Source organism: Notothenia rossii, assembly GCF_949606895.1.
Source record: "Notothenia rossii genome assembly, chromosome: 9".
In the NCBI taxonomy this organism is placed as follows: Eukaryota; Metazoa; Chordata; class Actinopteri; order Perciformes; family Nototheniidae; genus Notothenia; species Notothenia rossii.
The window spans coordinates 38,229,242-38,251,555 of record NC_136907.1 but is presented as its reverse complement, the minus strand read 5'-3'; the positions used below and the strand labels follow the sequence as shown (position 1 = coordinate 38,251,555).

General features: G+C 43.0%; 1 long non-coding RNA gene across 1 annotated transcript; it reads right to left on the bottom strand.

The window, feature by feature from the left end:
- Positions 1-458: 458 nt before the first annotated feature.
- Positions 459-1,796, bottom strand: LOC307019578. The gene is made up of 3 exons (XR_013802695.1): positions 1,746-1,796; positions 1,296-1,356; positions 459-534 (listed from the first exon to the last, which is right to left on the bottom strand). It is a non-coding gene; the product is annotated as an uncharacterized lncRNA (long non-coding RNA).
- Positions 1,797-22,314: the final 20,518 nt, after the last annotated feature.

Genomic DNA, 22,314 nt, shown 5'->3' with positions numbered 1-22,314 from the left:
CAAATACAATCTGATGACAGGCCAATGCCCAAACTGGAGCTGTGTACAGCGAGGAACAAAGGAGCGAACAGGACGTAAAACGTTAAACGTCCTGATTTAGTTTGTGAATTAATGCTTATTAGAGTTTGGGCTGGAGAGTGCGTGCGGACCTGTCGGTCAGATAACAGGCGTGTGTAAGTCCTGCATCTGTATGATACAAATGTGTGTAAAATGATACCGGGCGCTGTAATCACTCATCTGGTTCCGTTATTACATTGACCACCACACCCCCCCACCCCCCCCCCCCCCCCCCAAAAGAAAGGACGTATTATTGGCTTCCCCTAATTTTTTCCCCACGCCACGCTACTGGTTAGTGGACTTAAAAGACTTCAAGGCAGGTGCTCTTTGTCGTCCCTCCCAAGAAGTCTTTGACTTCATTCACCAGATTGAGGAACTATTTAGGACCAAGACTGGTTCTTCCCTCATGCAGCTCCCCAACGCAGTGGGTGTCTTGGAGAAAGAAGCTCAGGCCCTCTCCAGCAGGCTTCCGTCATGCTGTGGAGTACATCAAAAACTCGTAAAAAGATTCATACGGCTGAGGCTGAGAATTGAGGCCAGACAAATCAGAAATGACAGAAAAAGAAAAACATTTAAAAGATGGCCATTTTGGAAGCAAGAGCCAATCCAAAAAGGTGAAAAGGAACAACAGCAGCCAAGCTACCACATCCAGCAACCCCCAAACAGATCCACAGCTGCAATCATTTCCATTAGTCGTTGCAATGGAAATATTTGGACTAAACATTGCTCTTCCACCTGCCAGCACCCAGCTAACATCACTGCCCCTCCACCCGTGACATCACTGCCCCTCCACCTGCCAACATCACTGCCCTCCACCTGCCAGCACCCAGCCAGAGGAGCGCAAACAACAAAAACAAGCAAGGTGTCCTGTCATGTACCTGGAAGTTTGGGTTGGCAAAATGGAGTAAGAGAGGGACTTGAAAAACCTTGGTGGCTCTCTACTCATGTTGTTACAGTTGTCTTGGTTACAGCTCTCAAGTTTTTTTTTTTGCCATTTCCACATCTTTAGAAAATATTAAATAAAAAGTTGAAGTGAAATCAACCTCTTCTCTGGAGAACAAACTTTGATTTCTCTGTCTTGTGAGTTTGCAGTCTTGCAGTTTTTGCTCCTCCACCTGTAACATCACTGCCCCTCCACCTGCCATACAGTAGGTTACTAACAAGATTACTTATATAATACAGTGATAGAATACATGTTTAGTATGCTTACTTATATAACACAGTAGTATTAAACTTACCTTGTGTTTTCACTCTCACTTAAGTCCCTCTCCCTTTGCCATCAATCCAAAATCAGCTGAGCTGCAACATAATACAGATAGGTAATAATCAACATAATCACAAGGACACAATATGGCTCTGCTAAAAACACTCACTCTTACACGCACCAAAGTTATATTTATCTAATATTTAACTCCCTCCACCCACGCATACAATCCTGTTTAGAAGCCCCTCTTCTCTAATTCAACAACGTTGGACGAAATGACATTAAGAGAACGGAATTTACAATTAAAAGGCTGTTCAACGTGTGTTGCTAACTTGATCCGGTAGGTAGCTTAATCTGTTATCTGTAAACGTTCCCTAAATCTACTCATTTAGGGATAATCCACTGACATCCTTTAATACACATGTTAATTTGAATCAGATGTACTGATAATATCCGCAATATAAATCTTTAAACTTCTTCTTACCTTTAAAAGTCCGTCACGAACGGTCTATTATGCTGCAACTCTACAGCTCTGCTAGCCTTGGCGCTAACTTCCGGGGAACGATTTAGAGGCTCCACGATCCGCCATTGCTGTAAAAAAGTGGTCCATTGGAGTGAACGGAGATGACGTAACTCTCAGTCTATATGGCGCTGGGTGCAGTGACGCGTCCTAAAACCAGGAAGTAAATTAGCACTTTACCACTTCCGGTTCCCTCAACAAAAAAGCAATGCAATTTCTCCATAGGATTTTGAAAAATAGCTGGAAATAAGGTCTGTGGTTGAGACACATTTAAGAGACGGATCACGTTTTGTTCTACGACATTAAACACATCAGCAGTGACCCCACTGATAATTTTTGAAGAGTTTACGTGTCTGAAAAACGATGGTTGTTAACAAGTGGCTGAATAGGACTACAGAAGTTGTCGAGGACGTTGTACGTAATTACACCGAACACGTAAACACTCCTCTAAGTTTGTTTGCCCCTGTTCTGCTTGAAAGCAAGTACCTGCGCTCTTGCAACCTGTTCAAACAAAAGCTTCAACTTGTACAATTTTGAAACTGTTTTGAATATCGATCTTAAAGGTAGGGTAGGTAATTCACTTCAGAAACACTTTTTGTTATATTCCATTCAATTTTTTTCCCTTTGCTGTTGTTGTTGCTGTCAACAAAATAATGTACTCATTCACTCAAACAAATGGAAAATAAGCTACATGCTTTTATATTTAGGATTGTAATTAAGGAATGAATTAAACTTAAAATGATAGGTATGATGTAAATATATATATTTATCCTTTTTGACATGTTAGTTATGTTGTGTTCTTGGTTTAATCAAATTGGAAGTTGCACCGAATGATTGGATATAATTCAGATGCAATTAGCCGACATAAAAGGCCTCAAATTGGAAGTACAGTCTGGGCTGTCTTTTTCACTCAATTCTGCAATAGGTAGATCTCGCCTTTCACCAAGGCCGAGGTCGGGGATCTTGTAGAAATAGAAGCTGCTGGGACCAGGGGCGCCGCCAGGGATTTTGGGCCCCATGAAAAGATATCACATTGGGCCCCACCACCAGGCACAGGCCACGCCAACCAAGCACAATTGCTGTAACCACACCTCCAGAACCCAAACCACCCATTTATGGTTTAAATAACTCTACCTGTACAGGCTTGCATCTATCTTTTAGTCCAATACTAACTGCACAATATTTACATACTGACACTGAGCTGTGGAACTATAACACTGTGCAGACGTGCAACATTCTGCTGCAGTAGAATTCACTATTTGATACAAGACTAACATTCCTAGATCTCAATAGTAATCTTTTATGGTGTAAATGCCTTTTTAATAATAACATTTTTTAATGGAACATTCTCAACATGAATTCATAAATCCAAATAAATATAACTTAAATATTTCGAAAAATACTGTGTTTGAAATGTATAATTGAAATGAGATGTTAGCTTTTTGTTTTGATATATATATATATATATATGTTGTATTCCATTCATGTGCCGGTGCAGCACCGTGGTTGGAGGCAGGACCAAACCATTGCATGTAAATAGAAGGGGGTGTACAGAGGCTTTGGATAATTAACTTTTGGAAGAAAATAAGCTAAATGAATAGTAAGTTTAGTGAGTACATTATCAATATAACGTTCTATTAATGTTAATTATTGATGAATAATGAAAGGTTATTTAAAAAATGTTTTCTTAATGTTCTAAAATAGTTTGGGCCCCTGTCAGTCACGGGCCCTTAGAATCGTCCTAACTTTTCACCCCCTTACGGCGCCCCTGGCTGGGACTCCCAGCAACTGAAGCCTTCCGAGTAAATCGCCAGAACGCCGACACCTCCTCATCACTCCACCGCTCCCATGTTTTCTTTTGTGTTGCCATAAGTTAGTCTCTCTCCGTTGGTGCGCTGGGCTAATAATACTAATCCGAGCAGATAAAATGGCGGCTTCACAAAACCTTTCAGAGTTTTACGGGGCGTGGTTTGCAAATCGCCCAGCCAATCAGAAATTGGAAGCTTTTTCTCCCAGTAAAGTCCCTGACCTCTAGCAGGGACTAAAAAGGGGTGAAAAGGTTAGCAAAAAAAAAAGTTGCATAACGCATAAGAAACGGGGTGGAGTTGCTATTCTGTTCAATGATTCCCTTCAATGCGGGAAGACATCTTATGGGAACTTTGCTTCTTTTGAATATGTGGCCATTCAGCTGAAATGCTCCTCTCGAGCTCTGTTCCTAAATATCTATAGACCACCCAAATACTGTGCAAGCTTTTTTTGATGACTTTACTGAACTGCTGTCAATAGTGTGTATTGACTTTGACCGTCTAGTCATTGTTGGTGATTTTAACATCCATGTTGACAACCCCCAGGACAGAGGGGCTAAATAACTGTTTTTTGTTCTTGATAGCTATGGACTGACTCAGCATGTGACGGAGCCCACGCACAATAAGGGGCACACTCTGGACTTAATTATCTCAAAGGATCTGAATATCTCTAATGTTGTGGTGACTGATGTTGCACTCTCTGATCATTCCTGTGTTTTCTTTGAGAGCTCTATTTCTGTTCACAAAAATGTTCAAAAAGAGGTAACCACCAAGCGATATTTAACTGAAAACACTAGGGAAATGTTTACTCAGAATTGTTCTTCCTAACTTGCCCCTGCTAACATCTCAGTAAATTAGCTAGTGCTAGTAGATTATTTTAATTCAAAAATTAAAAATGTTATAGATGCCATTGCTCCAACTAAGTTAAAGGAAGTGTCTGGCAAGAAAATATCTCCATGGAGAAAGGCCATGACCGTGAGAACAGAGAAAAAAGAGTGTCGAAAAGCTGAACGCAGGTGGCGAAAAACAAATCTCCAGGTTCACTTTGAAATCTATAAAGAGAGACTTGGCCTTTATAATTTGTAATTGAAATTTGCCCGACAGTCTTTCTTTTCTGATATCATTGCCAAAAACAAAAACAACGCACGTGCCTTGTTCGCTACCGTCGACAGACTAACTAACCCCCCAGTGTCAGTAGCCTCTGAATTTCTATCCACCAGGGCGTGCAATGAATTTGCCTCCTTCTTCACTCACAAAATTCAGAAAATCAGACAAACAGTCAGTGCCTCTGCATCAGGTACAGCAAATGTGTTGTCCCTATGTCCACCTAATATCAATTCAGACATCATGACACAGTTCCATCAGATTAATGATAAAAACCTGGAGGACATTATACAACTTCTGAAATCCTCCTCCTGCTGCCTTGATATTATTCCAACAGGATTTTTCAAAGATATTTTTCCTTGCATGGCCTCAGATCTACTTCATATAGTAAACTAGTCTCTTCACTCAGGTGTTTTTCCACAGGCCCTGAAAACTGCAGTCATTAAACCGCTCTTAAAAAAGCATGATCTAGACGCTTCAGTAATGAACAATTACAGGCCTATATCAAACCTGCCATTTCTAGGTAAAATCATTGAAAAAGTAGTCTTTCAACAGTTGAGTAATTTCTTGCATTTAAAAAACTGTTTGGATGTGTTCCAGTCAGGATTTCGTCCAAACCACAGCTCTGAGACTGCTCTTGTAAAGGTCTTCGATGACATCCACTTAAACACAGACAGTGGCAGAACTTCAGTGTTAGTATTATTAGATCTCAGTGCTGCGTTTGACACTGTTGACCACAACATATTACTAGACCGACTAGAAAACTGGGTGGGACTTTCGGAAACAGTTCTAAATTGGTTTGAATCCTACTTAAAGGACAGAAACAACTTTGTTTCTGTAGGTAAATACAAATCTGAGTTGACAAATATGAGATGTGGGGTTCCTCAAGGCTCCATCTTGGGGCCTCTTCTCTTTAACATCTACATGCTACCACTGGCTCAGATAACGAAAAACAACAAAATAAGTTACCATAGCTATGCGGATGACACACAAATTTACATAACCATTTCACCAGGAGACTATTCTCCAGTTAAAACACTGAGTAAGTGCATTGAACAAATCAATGACTGGATGTGTCAGAACTTTCTCCAATTAAACAAAGACAAAACTGAGGTAATGGTCTTTGGAGCCAAGGCAGAATGTATAAAAGTTAGCGCTGAGCTTCAGCCTGCAATGTTCAAAACAACAGATAAAGCCAGAAACCTAGGTGTAGTCATGGACTCTGGCCAGTTTGGATTGGTTCGCTGACCAGTGGTAGCCACCTGAATTGCCCTCTGTTGCTCTTCAGACAATGCCATGCTTGCCACAATTGCCTCAGGTCCCTGATGCCCAACATATTTGATAATTTCAGGAACAGTAAGTGTTTCCAAGCTGTAGTGTTCCTCTTCTGGCTCGGGGGAGAGAAGCCAAGAAATTCCTGAGAACCTGCCCCCGAGTCTGTCCCTCAGCCAGTCACGATCTTCGGAGGTGGGCTCTCTTGTCAGCGGGTTTAATTAGTTATTGGTTTCAACAGTCACATTAAAACAATTACTAAATCAGCATACTATCACCGAAAGAACATATCTAGGATTAAAAGACTAATGTCACAGCAGGATTTGGAAAAACTTGTCCATGCTTTTATCTTCAGTAGACTCGACTACTGTAATGGTGTCTTCACAGGTCTCACTAAAAAATCTATTAGAAAGCTGCAGCTGATTCAGAACGCTGCTGCTCGAGTCCTCACTGACACTACGAAAGTGGATCACATCACTGGTTTATAAAGCTTTGTATGGTTTAGGCCCAAGGTCAGGTCAGGCCTGGACCAATGAGCTGCTTCAATCAGAGAAACTTCTGCAGCAGATTGCCACCCACCCAACAGGTGATATCACCATCCCTCCTGAGGACTGCTGAATCTCAGAGAGTGGAGGCGTTCACACCAAAAAAATCCGGAAGTAGAACTTGGTTCATGACAACCTTTTTACCCCCTTTTCCGTCCGTGCTAGATAGCAGGTACTTTTGTTGGAGAAAAAGGTTCCTATTTCTGATTGGCTGGGCGGATTGCAAACCACGCCCCGTAAAACTCCCAAAAGTTTTGTGAAGCCGCCATTTTTGCTTTTGCATTAGCATTATTAGCATTAGCATTAGCCCAGCGCACAAACGGAGAGAGACTAACTTATGGCAACACAAAATAAAACATGGGAGCGGTGGAGATGAGGAGGTGTCGGCGTTCTGGTGATTTACTCGGAAGGCTTCAGTAGAAGCTGCTGGGACTCCCAGCAGCTTCTACTGAAGCCATTCCCCAACTCCGGGGACTTCCGGTCGGGGACTTCGGGTGGCAGTATATGCCGTGAAGTTGTTTGCGGCCTGCCAGTAAATCCAAAGCAGAAGAAGTGACGTCAGCGGCATCATTTGCCTAATCCTCCCTCAGGGACTTATTCTGGTGGGAACCAAGCACCCAGGAAGTGCGCCGGACTCTGAGGAAAATATTCGTTGTGGCCAAACGGTGGTACTCCACTTCCGTTAGGTTGCTGGGCCCGGAAACACTTTTTCCCATTGACTTACATTGGGAAAGAGTGGTGTGTAAATCGTTGGATAATTTTTGTTAAACTAAATGTAACTAGGTTAAAAGCTATTAACGGAGACAGTTACTCGCTGTTATAAATCATACGCTGTTCCTTTAAGAGATTCAAGATGCTTGGTTACACCCAGAGATGCACAGCAGAAAGGCGCGCAGTCATGACGTCATAGACAGACAACTCACTGGTAGTTTTCGCGGGAACAGGTAGTTTTAGCGTTGTTTTACAGAGAGACGCAGTTTTGTAAGACGTGTGTGTGTGTGTTCTCCACCGTGCGGGGTCCAACACGAGAGTGGGACGGCGTAAGTCACCAGATATATCCATAACAAGAACCACATTAAGGAATTATATGTTTAAAATGCCTTTTAAGTGGAGTGTGTGAATTTTGTATGTCATGTCTCATGCAGAGGGGAGAAGCAACGCAGTGTTCGGTGCTGCAGGTCGGTTCAGAGAGCGTTTGTATTAAAAGTGAGAGTTAAAGTGTTTTGCGAATGATATATGTTGATAAATGCTGTACTGTATTAATTGTTAGTTAATGCATGTACTGTTCTGAAGTGGTAAAACTGATGCACTTTTGTGACTGTTATTCTCAGCTGCAGAGGCTATTACCGTTGTTTATTGTTTAGGCTATCTATGCTGTTTACTGATCATTGTTTATCAGTTGATATTGTTGTGAGACAGAAAGGACCATTTACAACTTGTATCCTAATTATTACACTTATTACTAGACTGTTAATGCTGTTCTCAACCAGAGTGCAGTCGGGGAATAAAGACCCTTAAAATGTATGCTGTGTCCTGTTCTCTCTTATATGACCAGGCTACACAATTTGGTACCAGGAGTGGGGTCCCCTTATCTAGTCTTAGGTTTTTAGTTGGGATAGAGGTAGTGTAGAAAATACAATAGGATAAACAACGGTAATAGTGAAGATTGTTCGAGTCCTATGCCAGAGGGACGGTGCTGACGGATGGAGTGATCTGCTTGGAGTGGCTGCATGTGATTAGTGGCCGACCTTCAAGTCCAGAGAGCTGTCTGCATCATCACTAAAGGACTACTTGAGGAGAAGATCAACGGACATTGCTCTTTTGAGACTGTTAAAGGACATTGTGACTGTCAAGACATTTTAGGATGTTCGAAGAGGACAGAGATCCAGTTGTTGGCGTAGGAGAAGAGGACGACGATGAGGGAGACGATGCAGCTTCTTCATTCAACGGTGAGGGGGGAAACCAGCTGCACGCTGCAGTCACAGATTGCAGAATTGAGTCAAAACCATGATGCAGTAATGGCAACCATTTCTAATCTTGGTAATGTTACAGCTAAGTCTTATGTGTACATTCCACGTGAGCGTCAGATCCCACCTTTCAGTGGTGATGTGGGAAAAGATAGCCATACTGTTGATGAATTCATAGAAGAGATGGAGCGTGTACTAAGAACAAGGGGTTTTAGTCCTGATGACCAAGTAGACTTCATCCTCTCACACTTAAAGGGTACAGCCTTGGAGGAGGTTAAACTTTGTATGGGGGAAGACTTTAAGCAACCAACTGATTTGTTTGTATATCTAAGAGCAGCTTTCAGGGAGAAACGTACTATTCCACAGCTGTTACATGCCTTTTATGCTCGCAAACAGTTAGAGGGGGAAGACTTCCGTAGTTTATCTCATGCCCTTTCCCAGCTTCTTAACGCCGCTCTTCAGCAGTCCCCTAATGCAGTGTTAGATACACAGGTAACTCTGAGAGATCAGTTTATCGAAGGTGTGAGGGATCCAGCTCTTCGTAGGGAACTTTGTAAGGTTGTTAGGGAGAAGCCCCGCTCTACTCTATTTGATATCCGTGAAGAAGCCATAACATGGTGTCAGGAAGACAGGCCCCGTGGTGCTAGCATCGCTAGGAACAGAAACCTAGTGAGTGAGGGGGGAAGAAGGATTCCAGAAAACACAAACTCAGCCAGCAATGCCCAGAATGATTTAGCACTAACATTACAGGAGGTAGTTAAAGTAATCAGTCAGCAGGGTAAAGCTATTGGGGAGCTAACCAGTGCAGTCCATGAACTAACTATGCAGAACGTTCGTTCAGGTGGTGACAGAGGTGCTAAACCTAAATTCAAGCCAAAGTACACTGCTGATGGTCAACCAATCTGTTTCAGATGTGGAGGTGTTGGACACATAGGCAAATAGTGCCCGGTACAGTGGCAAGCAGAAAGGCAGTCCACCGTCACAGCTGCCACTGTAGTACAGGTAAACGAGATCCCTCCATTGCTATGAGCCGAGCAATGCGAGGCAAGCCAGAATGCTCAGGGGCCAGCCCGTTAACTAAAGAGAAGCTTTTAGAGAACACTGTAGGCGCATGCCATGAAGTGGATATCCTAATAGGTGACGTTCCGGCTAAATGTCTCCTAGACACTGGGAGTAATGTGAGCACTCTAACAGAAAGTTTCTTTAGAAAACACCTCCATGGGGAAGATGAAGATATGCACTGTACCGCCAAATGGCTTAAGATCACTGCTGCCAAAAGGTTGCCTCTGCCTTACCTTGGCTATGTTGAGCTAGACATACAAGCCATGGGCCTAACCATACCAGAGTGTGGTTTCCTAATTGTTCGGGATGGGGAGGAAGCAGAACCAGACTCAAACCTCCCAGGCATTATTGGTATGAACATTGTCAAAAAGTGCAGGCCGCTAGTTCTTGCAGAGTTCGACACTACTTTGAAGGGACAGTTGGACCATGTCTGGAGAGAAGCTTTTCACCGGCTACAGGAAGCAGAACTGGTCGAGAAGGTGTCCACTGCCAGGGTTGCAGGTAGGAATAAGGTTCACATACCTGCTTCATCTATCGCCACAGTCTATGCAAGAGGCAAAAAGAAAACGTCTGACCGTGATGACATTATGCTGTTGGAGCCAGGAAGCACGCCGGTCCCTGGTGGGTTGATCATCGTCCCCACTTTGGTGTCAGGCACCAGTAGTGTGTTTCCAGTCCAGGTGATCAACTTTTCACAAGAGGATGTTTGGTTACCTTCCAGAACCAGACTAGGTGTTCTCAGTCAATGTCAGGGTGTTGAGGGTGACCCCTATGAAGTGAAGTTTCAGCGGATTTCTGCCGACCATGAAGAAGTGACCATCAACCGGAAAGGAGATCAGGGAGCTGATAGGGACGTACAAGCTCTGCTGGATCTACTGCATCTTGGTGGAACGCAAGAACAGCAGGCAGAGCTGAGTGCACTCCTGACAAAATACGTCGATGTGTTTGCTATCCATGATGACGAGCTGGGGCATACCGACAGTGTGAAACATGAAATACCACTGACAGACGACACAACAGTCACCCAACAATACAGACGCATACCACCTAACCAGTACAAAGAGGTGAAGGAACACATCTCCGAGCTGTTAAGGAAAGGAGTGATCAAGGAGAGTTGAAGCCCTTATGCCTCACCTGTCGTCTTGGTGCGTAAGTCTGATGGTAGTCTGAGACTTTGCGTTGACTACAGGAAGCTGAACGCCAAGACTAGACGCGACGCATTCCCCTTACCACGGATTGATGAGAGTTTGGATGCGCTATGTGGTGCAAAGTTCTTCTCCACAATCGACCTGGCCAGTGGCTATCACCAGGTAGCAGTCCACGAGAAAGATAGGCAGAAAACAGCCTTCACCACACCGTTCGGCCTATATGAGTATGACAGGATGCCTTTTGGACTTTGTAACGCTCCAGCGACCTTCCAGCGCCTTATGCAGTCTACGATGAGCGGTTTAGTTTTCCAGATCATGTTGCTATACCTCGATGACTTGTTGGTGTATTCATCCACTTTTCAAGAGCACCTAACAAGACTCGAGACAGTGCTGAAGAGACTGAAAGAAGCTGTATCCGTGGCCGTGGCTGTGAAACCTTCTTCTCCAGCCAGCCAGGAGGAGAGGCTGGATTTGGCTGTGCCCAGCGGTGGTCCAACAGTTCCCCCAAGGGCCCCAACAGATAGGGGACTCTATGGCGCTATTGAGACCCCCGACGCCAAGATCAAAAGCCATATTATAGCAACCGGTCTATGTAGGCCTACCGGCCCATTCCCCAGAGACAAACATCAGAGAAACAGGTTAAACTTTAATCCTCTTCTTAGTTCACTGTGCCGTTGTCAGGCTGTGGTGGTCTGAGGCCAGGGTAGGCTATTGTTGATAGCCTACATGTGGCGCTTCTGAGTGGTTGTGTATGTCCGTGCGTGTGTGAGCTCATCAGTGTGCGCTTATGTTTGGGGCGATGGTGGGGGGGGGGCCCAAAACAATATTTGCCACGGGGCCAATCACAACCTTGTTACACCACTAGTTCTGATGAACTAAGTTCTGATGAACTAAGTACGGCAAAGTACTTGGTGTGAAAGCCCCTATTGTGTTCTCAAGTGGTTACACATTTGAACAGTTTTGACACAACATGATTGGTAAGCAATCATCAACCCTTTGTTCTTGTAAGGTTTGTACACATTAAAGGGTCAATGAAATAAATGTTTTGAATGTTTTGAATAAATGTGTAGCATGTGCTCAGCCTGACGATATGTCAGTAACAAATAGGTATCTTTTCTATTCAAGTGAAGGATTCTAAGTTTAAATATTTACTGGTCATGTTAAGGTTTCAACAGATTCAACTTGTAGTATTGCTCAAGAAGCAGCGGGCTTGAGATGACAGACATGAGGGTCAAATCACAGACTTAAGAAAAGTGATCAAATATATCAATGTAATTTGATGTTAGCATAAATATCACCTAAAATAACCTTTACATTTCCACATAATGACCTTCAACCTTTGTGAATTTCATTTTCTAAATAAGACTGACCTGTTAGTGAAAATAGAAAATAACTTAGAGAGGCTTTTTAAATAGTATATTTTACAACGAGCGGATACAGATTTGCTGCCAATATGACGTCAAATCGGCGGCGGACCCACAGAAAGTTGCAATCATTTTCTTATCAAGCTCCACATTTGTGGAATCAGCTTCCAGTTTGTGTTCAGGCGGCAGACACCCTATCCGTTTTTAAGAGTGCGCTTAAGACCTTCCTTTTTGATAAAGCTTATAGTGATAAAATAAAATAATCTAATAAGAGTGCATTGACATAGATACGTTGTGCCTCTTCACCTATACATTTTAGTTCTTACTCTTAGAACTTAGATCTTATATTTAAAACTTTATCCAAAACCTTTCCCCTCTCTGACCTCTCGAGGTTCTATTATGTAACAGGTTGCAGAGAAGTCCTAGCCCGTCCGGGGAGTGTGGAGCTTAGCCACAGACCTACTCCTCACCTCTCACCAATTCCAATTAAGGTTCCAGTGGGGACCTTTCTCCCTGCGTGTGCCTCTCCACCTCTGCTTCTTACTTCTTACGGTACGTCTACACTACAGGCATCAAAAAATGCTTTCAACGCTTCGCCCATTCACTTGAATGGGGTGACGTAGAAGATTTTGAATCTTCGCCGAACTGCATTGTGGGGAGCATGGCATGGCTTTGCAAGCATCACGAGCATCTATCGGCATCAAAAGTTGAACAATGTTCAACTTTTGAGGCTCGATGCTTGGCATCAGCCAATGAAATCCCGTTTATGCAAATCCCGCCAGTGCAAGCGCAGCCAATCAAACCGCGTGCAAGCTGGGAGAGCCAGACCGCAGTTCATTTCCTCATATTCCAAACGAGATATTACGGTAGCAAATCACCCGGTTCTTTACGACCGGAACTATTTACCGGGATACAAACCGGAGGAATCAGGCATGGAGGGAGGTGGCAGAGACAGTGGGTGAAACTGGTCGTTTTTTCGCCTGTTTGGAGAGTTTATATCCAGTTTACTTCGTTTTAACATTGCTATTGCTTTGTATGTCGGGGGCGGGAGATTCATGTGATTGGTTGCTCGCAAAAAATCGCCAAGCTTCAGACACGCCCAGCTCCAAGGTTTTTTCATGCCTGTAGTGTAGACGGGCCGTTATACTTGCTACCCCTGATCCCTCAACCTATCCTATGGGAGTGCATGTACGTAGACACGTTAGTTTAGCTGCTATAGGCTTGGACTGTCGGGGGGGACACCTTACTTCGTCTTTCTGTCTGTTTGTACATGTGTACTCTCATGTTCCGATTAACCCAGCTTCCCCCAAATCTCTTTTTTGTGTCTATATCTACGCCGGGATCCTGAGTCGAGGCTAATCCTGTTGCTGTGGTAGTGTATGCTGGATCCTCTATCCTGAGTACTGGATCTGAGTCCTGGACTTCGAGTCGTGGCTGAACCAGTCTCTGCGGTCCTGCCTGACTCTCATCATACTACTTCCCTGATGGCTCCCACAAGATTGCTGATATTCTCGTGGATTCATCTTCTTATTATAGACACATGCATTTCCAAACATTTGGTCTTTCCAAACATTTGGTCTACCTACGCTGTAAAATGTATTATCTCTTCGATTTACACACGGCATCTATTGCACGTCTGTCCGTCCTGGGAGAGGGATCCCTCCTCTGTTGCTCTCCCTGAGGTTTCTCCCGGTTTCCCCTTTAAACTGTGGGGTTTCTCTGGAAGTTTTTCCTTACGATGTGAGGGTCTAAGGACAGAGGGTGTCGTATTGTCATATTGATATTCTGTACAAACTGTGAAGTACACTGAGACAAATGTAACATTTGTGATATGGGGCTATATAAATAAACATTGATTGATTGATTGAAACCGAAACAATGCCTGACGTGTTTTGGACTTAATCTCGTCTTTGTTTACATTAGCAAGCCTCGCTAACACTCAGAGCTAACCTGTACTGGAGAGCACATGTGTTTAAAAAGCAGGAAATAAAAAAGGAACTCACCTTGTGATAAACCCGCAAGAGAAAAGGCATTTGAGCTCCATATTGTTTCAGAAATAATCCTTAAAGTGGTTTAGAACAGGATGGCGTTTTATCACAGCAGAATTTAACTTTATCTCCGGTAGAATTCTGATCAGGCATTAGCTCCGCCTCCTCTTTTTTTTGTTTTCAAGCTAAGGACCCAAAATCCGCATTTCTCTAAAGGCCCTGACACACCAAACTGACACCAAAGAACCCGATTGTTGTGTCATCTCACGTCTCCTATGTTTTGGCCAAAAAGTCACACTGGAACACACCGCAAAGACTTCAGCCGACCAGCAAGCGGCAGTAGTGTGTATTCTTAATTCAAAAGAGGCAACCGGAAGACAGACTGCGTGATATATACAAACAACAAATAGCGTGCGTTCCATTTTCGCTCTCGTCCATCACAGACTGTTTCACATAACGACTTATAATCGAAAACATGTTTAGTGCGGTACTGGAAAATTGAAAATAATAGCCGTCTGTGTGTGCCTTCTTCACTTCCGTTTCGCTTCTCATGCACTGATTCGCTAAGCTGAACAGCCAATCAGAGTGATTTCTTTTGGCGACAGTGTCGACGGTGCTGGACACACCAATCTGAGTAGGGCGACAGGACGCTCATCGACGGCCAGACATCTATCGATGGCCGAAATCGGCCCGGTGTGTCCAGGCCTTACAGGTCTGCAAAAGAGGGGTTTGAGCAGTAAGAGGCATGGCTACAATGGGTGATCTGTTTGGTATTTTAAGCAAAAAACTTCACAGACATGTTTTGTATAGGTATGGCCAGGGGCGTGTCCTGGACCTGGAAACATTCGGGGCTTAGCCCACAGTTTATTAAGGTACATTAAGGTACCGGGCTACAGTTGACATTTCTACTGCAACACTCCCCACACGCACAAACACAGTACACCTGCGACTGTTACAATGAAGGCTCGATAATCAGCTCACGGCATATAAGTATATACGTAAGCAGGGGTAAAGTGCTATTTTTTATAAGTGGGGGGCGGACCTAAACTCCTCTAGGGGGGGTCCTCACCTCATATAGGGGGGTCCTCACCTCCTCTAGGGGGGTCAGCACCTCCTCTAGGGGGTCATACGGTTTACTTTCCTAACCTTTGCTGTTCCCTTTGTGTCTGTGCCCCCCATCTCCTCTGCTCTCTGTGCACGCTCACTGCATACCTTTGACCAGAGAGCAGCACACATCCAGCACGTCGTCTAATAGCTTCACTATGGACAGCATGTGCACTGAGAAACTTTCATCACAAACCTTCTGATTCATTCTTCTCCACTTTCTAAACTTAAAGGTCCCATGTCATGCTTTTCCGGTTATTACCCGTCCCCTTGTGTGTTATGAAGCTTTTTATGCATGAAAACGGTCTGCAGAGTCACAAACCCTCAAAGTAAACCCTATAGCGAGTAAAACTCTGACACAGAAAATACCTCCCCAAAACGCCTCGTTGGAGATTCATCACTGATACGTCATTATCCAATGTTTCTTCTTCTTCTTCTCCTCTCGTTTTTGGCGGATTGCAAACAACTTAAAAGGTGCATACCGCCACCTACTGTACAAGAGTATGAATCATCATATCATTCCAACTCGTTAACATATGATCTAATAAAAAAATTTTTTTTAAATCAACAAAACCATGAAATAAATAAAACAAAAATACAAATCTATGTTCTTTCCTGACCTAATGTTAAATTATTTTTCCTACTCCAGTTTCACTCAAGAATGTAAACAGTGCATTTCTGGTAGCTCTTCCTCCCTCTCCTTTTGTTCCCAGAATAGCAACCACACTCCCTCTCTGCCTCTAAAACGTTATCCTTTAGTTTTTCTCTTTCAGCTTTATAGATATCACAGTGTAACAAGATATGTTCTACATCTTCTTTTACTCCACAGTTCCTACACTTGTCACTGTCACTTTTCCCCATGACATACAGACAGTGGCGGCGCCAGAGATTTTCTCTAGGGGGTGCTGTGGGGTAGCTTGACGTTTCATAGAGGGTGCTCAAACATTAAGGGTTTCCCATTAATGCACCAGCGCTACAGTTGAATTTTCTACTGCAACACTCCCCACGCACACACAGTGTACCCGCGACTGTTACAATGAAGGCTCGGTAATCAGCTCACGGCATATAGGTGTAATCAGGGGTAAAGTGCTATTTTTACAAGTGGGGAGTGGACCTCACCTCCTCTAGGAGGGTCCTCCCGGGTGGGGTCCCGGGAGATTTTTTTTTAAATATTGAAGTTAAAAGCATCAATCTGGTGCACTTTGAGAGCAAAATGAAGAGATCTATGGATACATCTCTCAACATACATATGAAACAGAACTGTAAACAGATGTTCTATTTCTTTATAGATATTTTACAAATCACTCCCCTTTTAAAACAAACCGTTTGAGACCCAATGAGATAACTAGACTAAAGTTAACTATCTAAACACTGAGAGTCCTTTACTTCACCTGAGCTGAGGTTATCTGAGACTCTCAGTCTGACAGGAGGAGAGAGTTCTCCCTCCACCTTGTTGTTGAAAAAGCTCCTTATATCCGTTAGCTTAGCTAGCTAGCACCAGATACTAACCACACCGATCTCCGGTAGATACCCACCGGTACGCAAGCTCTCTCTCTCGCTCGCTTGCGCACGCACACAAAATGGCTCGTGACACACACGCACACACACACGCACGCACACACACACACACACACACACACACACACACACACACAGTGGCGGCTGGTGGAATTTTTTTTTGGTGGGGCTGTTGTTATAGTGAGTAAAACAAATGGGAGAAATTACCCCTTAAATTGGGACTTCTGGTGATGTAATGGCCCCATAAAATCGTGGTTCTAGGGCCAGGAACAACCAGGCTGAGTCGGGCTGAGTATGCTAACTGCGGTCAAGCCAGCCTCCACTCGGGAAAACCTAGTCAAGCCAGCCCTCACGTGATATTGCGGTGCGCGAATATCCTATGCATTACGGTAGAGTCAAAAAAATCATCCCTCTGTGTTTAGATGAGAATAAAACAAAAACTGTCCAGTATCAAAGACTCACTTCACTTCAGGGTGATAGCAGGACATCCCATCTAGTCACTCAGAAACAATCAGGACATTCTGATGTAGAGTTTCAAAATAAAAGACCTTTGAAGTCTCATATATGAGCTATCATCCCTGTCCCCAAAGATCTTATATTTTTAAACTGTATATCAGAATGTCCTGATTTTTTCTGAGTGACTAGATGGGGTGTCCTGCTATCTACCTGGAGTGAGATGGATCTATGAAACTGGACAGTTTTTGTTTTATTCTCATCTAAAAACATGGATGATAACTCATACAATAGAGATTTCAAAGGTCTTTTATTTTTAAACTCTACATCAGAATGTCCTGATCTTTTCTGAGTGACTAGATGGGATGTCCTGCTATCACCCTGAAGTTAAATGAGTCTTTGATACTGGACATTTTTTGTTTTATTCTCATCTAAACACAGAGGGAGGATTTTTTTTTGACTCTACCGTAATGCATAGGATATTCGCGCACCGCAATATCACGTGAGGGCTGGCTTGACTAGGTTTTTCCGAAAATAAACCAGCGACTGTATTCGCCATGACACAGACAGTATGTGGTTTGTACTTGTTTAACTTTTGTCTAGTTTCTGAACAGATATGAAGAGCTGTGAGTTCTGAGTGCTAAGAGCTAACGGCTGAGTTGTTTTTCTGGGGAGCTCATTGAAGATGACGTCACGGCTCCGCCTACACTGCGTTACTATAGATACTACCCCAGTTCCTTACGAGTCTAAAAAAACAACTCACGTCAACGCACGTAAGCAACGTGGGCGCCAACGTGAGCGCTCTCGTGACCAAAATATTTGACGGCGCTGATTGGCTGAAATTATGTTTCGGCGGCCCAGTTTACTATTGAGACTTTTGCAACGTGCTGGTTGCTGCTGTTTGGCTCGGGGGCAGCGCCCCGTAATTATAAACTAATGCCAAGGGCAAGGCCAGGCAGGAAACATGTGACTAATCAGTAACTTTAGACATCGTAACACAATTTTAAACAAGATTTTATTGTAGATTATACATTTTACTGATACCAATTGTATGATATTTACCTTGTTCATTAAAAATATAAAATATATATATTTTTTAAATATATATATTTTTAAATATATATTTTTTAATTTAATATTTTTTTAAATATTTTTTTTTGTATGTGGGAAGAGGTGGGGCGGCGCCCATAGCGCCCCTATGGGCCGGCCGCCACTGTGTATGTATATATGTGTGGTCTATAAGAGAGAAATACAAAGGGTACAAGCATAATTAGAATCTATTATTCCAATATATTATACAGTGAAAATATGCATAACTTTCGCATTAACAGTACTAAATGACATATTCTACCAGGCTAATTGACTGCTCAACAGGCAGGTTGTAATATAACCCTTCCACAAGGAAATGAAGTATACTGCACAGATAATTCCTTTAACTTACAGTATAAAAGGTTAATATGCCATCTAAACATTAGACATTGCCAACAGGGTCAAACATAACATTTCAGATGGAGAAAAGTACAGCTACATAGTGCTAACATTAGCTTTGTTAGCTTAGCTCAACTTGTCGATAATAAACTGAGTTTGCAAACTCCAAAACAACTAATATGGCGTGAAAGGCTTAATACTGTCCAGTCCCATGTGAGTAGCATTAACTTACTATTGGTCAGCGACGCACAAAGCTCACACACACTAAGCTGCCACTAAAGGTCCAGGCTGTGCTCTGTCGACATGACATTATTTTCTCCCTTTCTCCTAACAGCTGCGCTCCATGTGCTTGATAGTTACAATTGCGCGTGCCGCCAACAGAGGGCGCTGGAGTAACAGTCAGCAGGCTTTCCAACAGGTATACATCCCAGACTTTAAAATATCGATCTCAAAAAGAGCGTCTGATCAATTATCAGTATACACAGCAGAAATGCTGGCTGTAATAATAGGATTACAGTGGGTTGAAGAGGTCAGACCAGATAGGGTGGTGATATGCACAGATTCATTGTCCATATTAAAAAGCATACAGTCAACAACAACTGTCAGAGAAGACAGCAGCAACCAGCACGTTGCAAAAGTCTCAATAGTAAACTGTGCCGCCGAAACATAATTTCAGCCAATCAGCGCCGTCAAATATTTTGGTCACGAGAGCGCTCACGTTGGCGCCCACGTTGCTTACGTGCGTTGACGTGAGTTGTTTTTTAGACTCGTGAGGAACTGGGGTAGTATCTATGCGGAGCCGTGACGTCATCTTCAATGAGTTCCCCAGAAAAAGAACACAGCCGTTAGCTCTTAGCACTCAGAGCTCACAGCTCTTCATATCTGTTCAGAAACTAGACAAAAGTTAAACAAGTACAAACGACATACTGTCTGTGTCATGGCGAATACAGTCGCTGGTTTATTTATGTCTGTATAGGCCGTTGTTGTGAGTGTGGACGGTCGGAGCATTTACAACGTTAGCTTAGCCAAATCTCCATTAGAAAACACGCATTTTAAAAGGTTTTTCGCCTGCCGTCTGTCTGCAGACTTGTCAAAGCCTTAATTCATGGTTTTTACTATCCGGTATCAGTATGTTGTTACTTCGGCATCATTTTGAAACGTGTATTACAATTAAATCGCGGTCAAATATGTTCATCTTGTTGTAGTTGTAGCCCCCTTGACAGCGATTCTCTCTAGTTTAGACTGCGGTCAAGCCAGCCCTCACGTGATATTGCGGTGCGCGAATATCCTATGCATTACGGTAGAGGAAAAAAAAATCCTCCCTCTGTGTTTAGATGAGAATAAAACAAAAACTGTCCAGTATTAAAGACTCATTTCACTTCAGGGTGATAGCAGGACATCCCATCTAGTCACTCAGAAAAAATCAGGACATTCTGATGTATAGTTTCAAAATAAAAGACCTTCGGGGACAGGGATGATAGCTCATATATGAGACTTCAAAGGTCTTTTATTTTGAAACTGTACATCAGAATGTCCTGATTTTTTCTGAGTGACGACATGGGGTGTCCTGCTATCAACCTGGAGTGAGATGGATCTATGATACTGGACAGTCTTTGTTTTATTCTCATCCAAAAACAGGGATGATAGCTCATATATGAGACTTCAAAGGTCTTTTATTTAGAAACTCTACATCAGAATGTCCTGATCTTTTCTGAGTGACTAGATGGGGTGTCCTGCTATCACCCTGGAGTGATATGGATCTATGATACTGGACAGTTTTTGTTTTATTCTCATCTAAACACAGAAAGATGATTTTTTTTTACTCTACCGTAATGCATAGGATATTCGCGCACCGCAATATCACGTGAGGGCTGGCTTGACTAGGTTTTCCCGAGTGGAGGCATGGCTTGACCGCAGTTAGTTTAGCATACTCAGCCCGACTCAGCCTGGTTGTTCCTGGCCCTAGAACCACGATTTTATGGGGCCATTACATCAACAGAAGTCCCAATTTAAGGGGTCATTTCTCCCCCCCAAATTTTTTTTACTCACTATATCAACAGCCCCACCAAAAATATTTTCCACCAGCCGCCACTGTACATACACTACACCTGCTCCAAGGCTGTAATACTGTGACTGTTGTGTTGATATCTTCAGTAAAAGGAATTAACCGCTACCAAGACTCCTATGTTCTTACCGACACCCCAAGGCGTTCGTCATTCCGAGTGGAACTTTCATTATACAGTCCTTCCCTAATTCCCTCCTTTTCAATACCAACTCCGACACACTCTTCCTTGTTCTTAGAACCATCTGTGTACATTTGTAGGTAATTGTGGTACTGTTCGTTCAGCTACAGACTTGTTTTAATTCCCACTTCATTTATTTGCCACTCTTTTTTCCTTTCTACGATACCTACATCTATATTAACTTCTGTGGAAAGCCATGGGGGAACACTGCTAAATGGGGTTGCTTTGGCAAACGTGATGGTGTCCACTCCATATGCCCTCTTCTTTCCTTACTTGTCCAGCCAAACCCACGCCCCTGGAACTTTGCATATTCCCAGCAATCCTGTAATATTATAAAACCATAGTCTATTGTGGACCTGATAATTGATCTGTAAATGTCTATTAATGCTTGTTTATCTGCGCCCCAGTTGCATCAAGCTATACAGCTCGAAATAAATGTAACACTTTTTTGTATTTTGTTTCCACTTGTTTAATATGCATTTTCCATGTATATTTGCTATCAAACCACAGTCCTAGGTATTTGAACTCATTCACCTTTGTCATTGGACGATCATATCGTGTTAGCTGTTGGCCATCAATCTTGCGTTTATTTGTAAATATCATGTCGCATGACTCGCTTTCTGACATTTTGAATCTCCAGTTATATGACCACCTCCACTTTTTTAATCGCTCTAGCTATATTCTCCATTACGTATGGGGCATTTCTTCCCCTCATCCAAATAGCCCCATTATCTGCGTATAGAGCCGATTGGATGCATGTGTCTAATCATGTAAATATATCATTAAATAATATTGGACTGACTGCACTCCCTTGGGGAATACCATTTTCTATTTCAAAATAATTGGAAATATCTGCTCCAACCTTTACTCTAAATTAGGGATGCACCGAATATTCGGCCGCCGAAAATTATCGGCCGAAAATGGTTAAAAAGGCTCTTTCGGCTTTCGGCCGAAAGGGTTTTAGCACCGAAAAAATATCACCGAATGTCAGAGAACAGGTTACGTTGGTAAGCTAACGTGTTGTTGTGATGACGTAATCAAAACGCAGCGACAAGCACGGCGCGTGACCATGCTCGCGGCTGGCTCACAGCCAACATGTCTGCCGCTTGGAGATATTTTAAAATATCAGAGAAAGAGGCGCGGATTGCGATTTGTAAAACGTGTTCAGCTGACATTTCTCGAGGGGGTGTAACTGCAAAGACTTTCACCACTTCGGGATTACTCCACCACTTGAAATCAAAACACCCGGACAGATATGTGGAGTAAGATCAAATCACAAGCACTGACAGCGAGAGACTGTTCAGCGCTGCCTCTCATGTGCTTGATGAGAAGAGGAACAGACTTATGGCTGATAAAGCAGAGAAGCTACTGTTCATTAAAAAGAACCTCCCACTTTTCCTTAATAAGTAGACAAGGCTGGTTTATCATAAGCTTATCTATTTCTACATGTCTACTCTATACCCACTTTCCTGAACAATTTTCATTGTGAGTTATAATTCACTATCTCAGGTTATCATTAGGGGGAAATGACA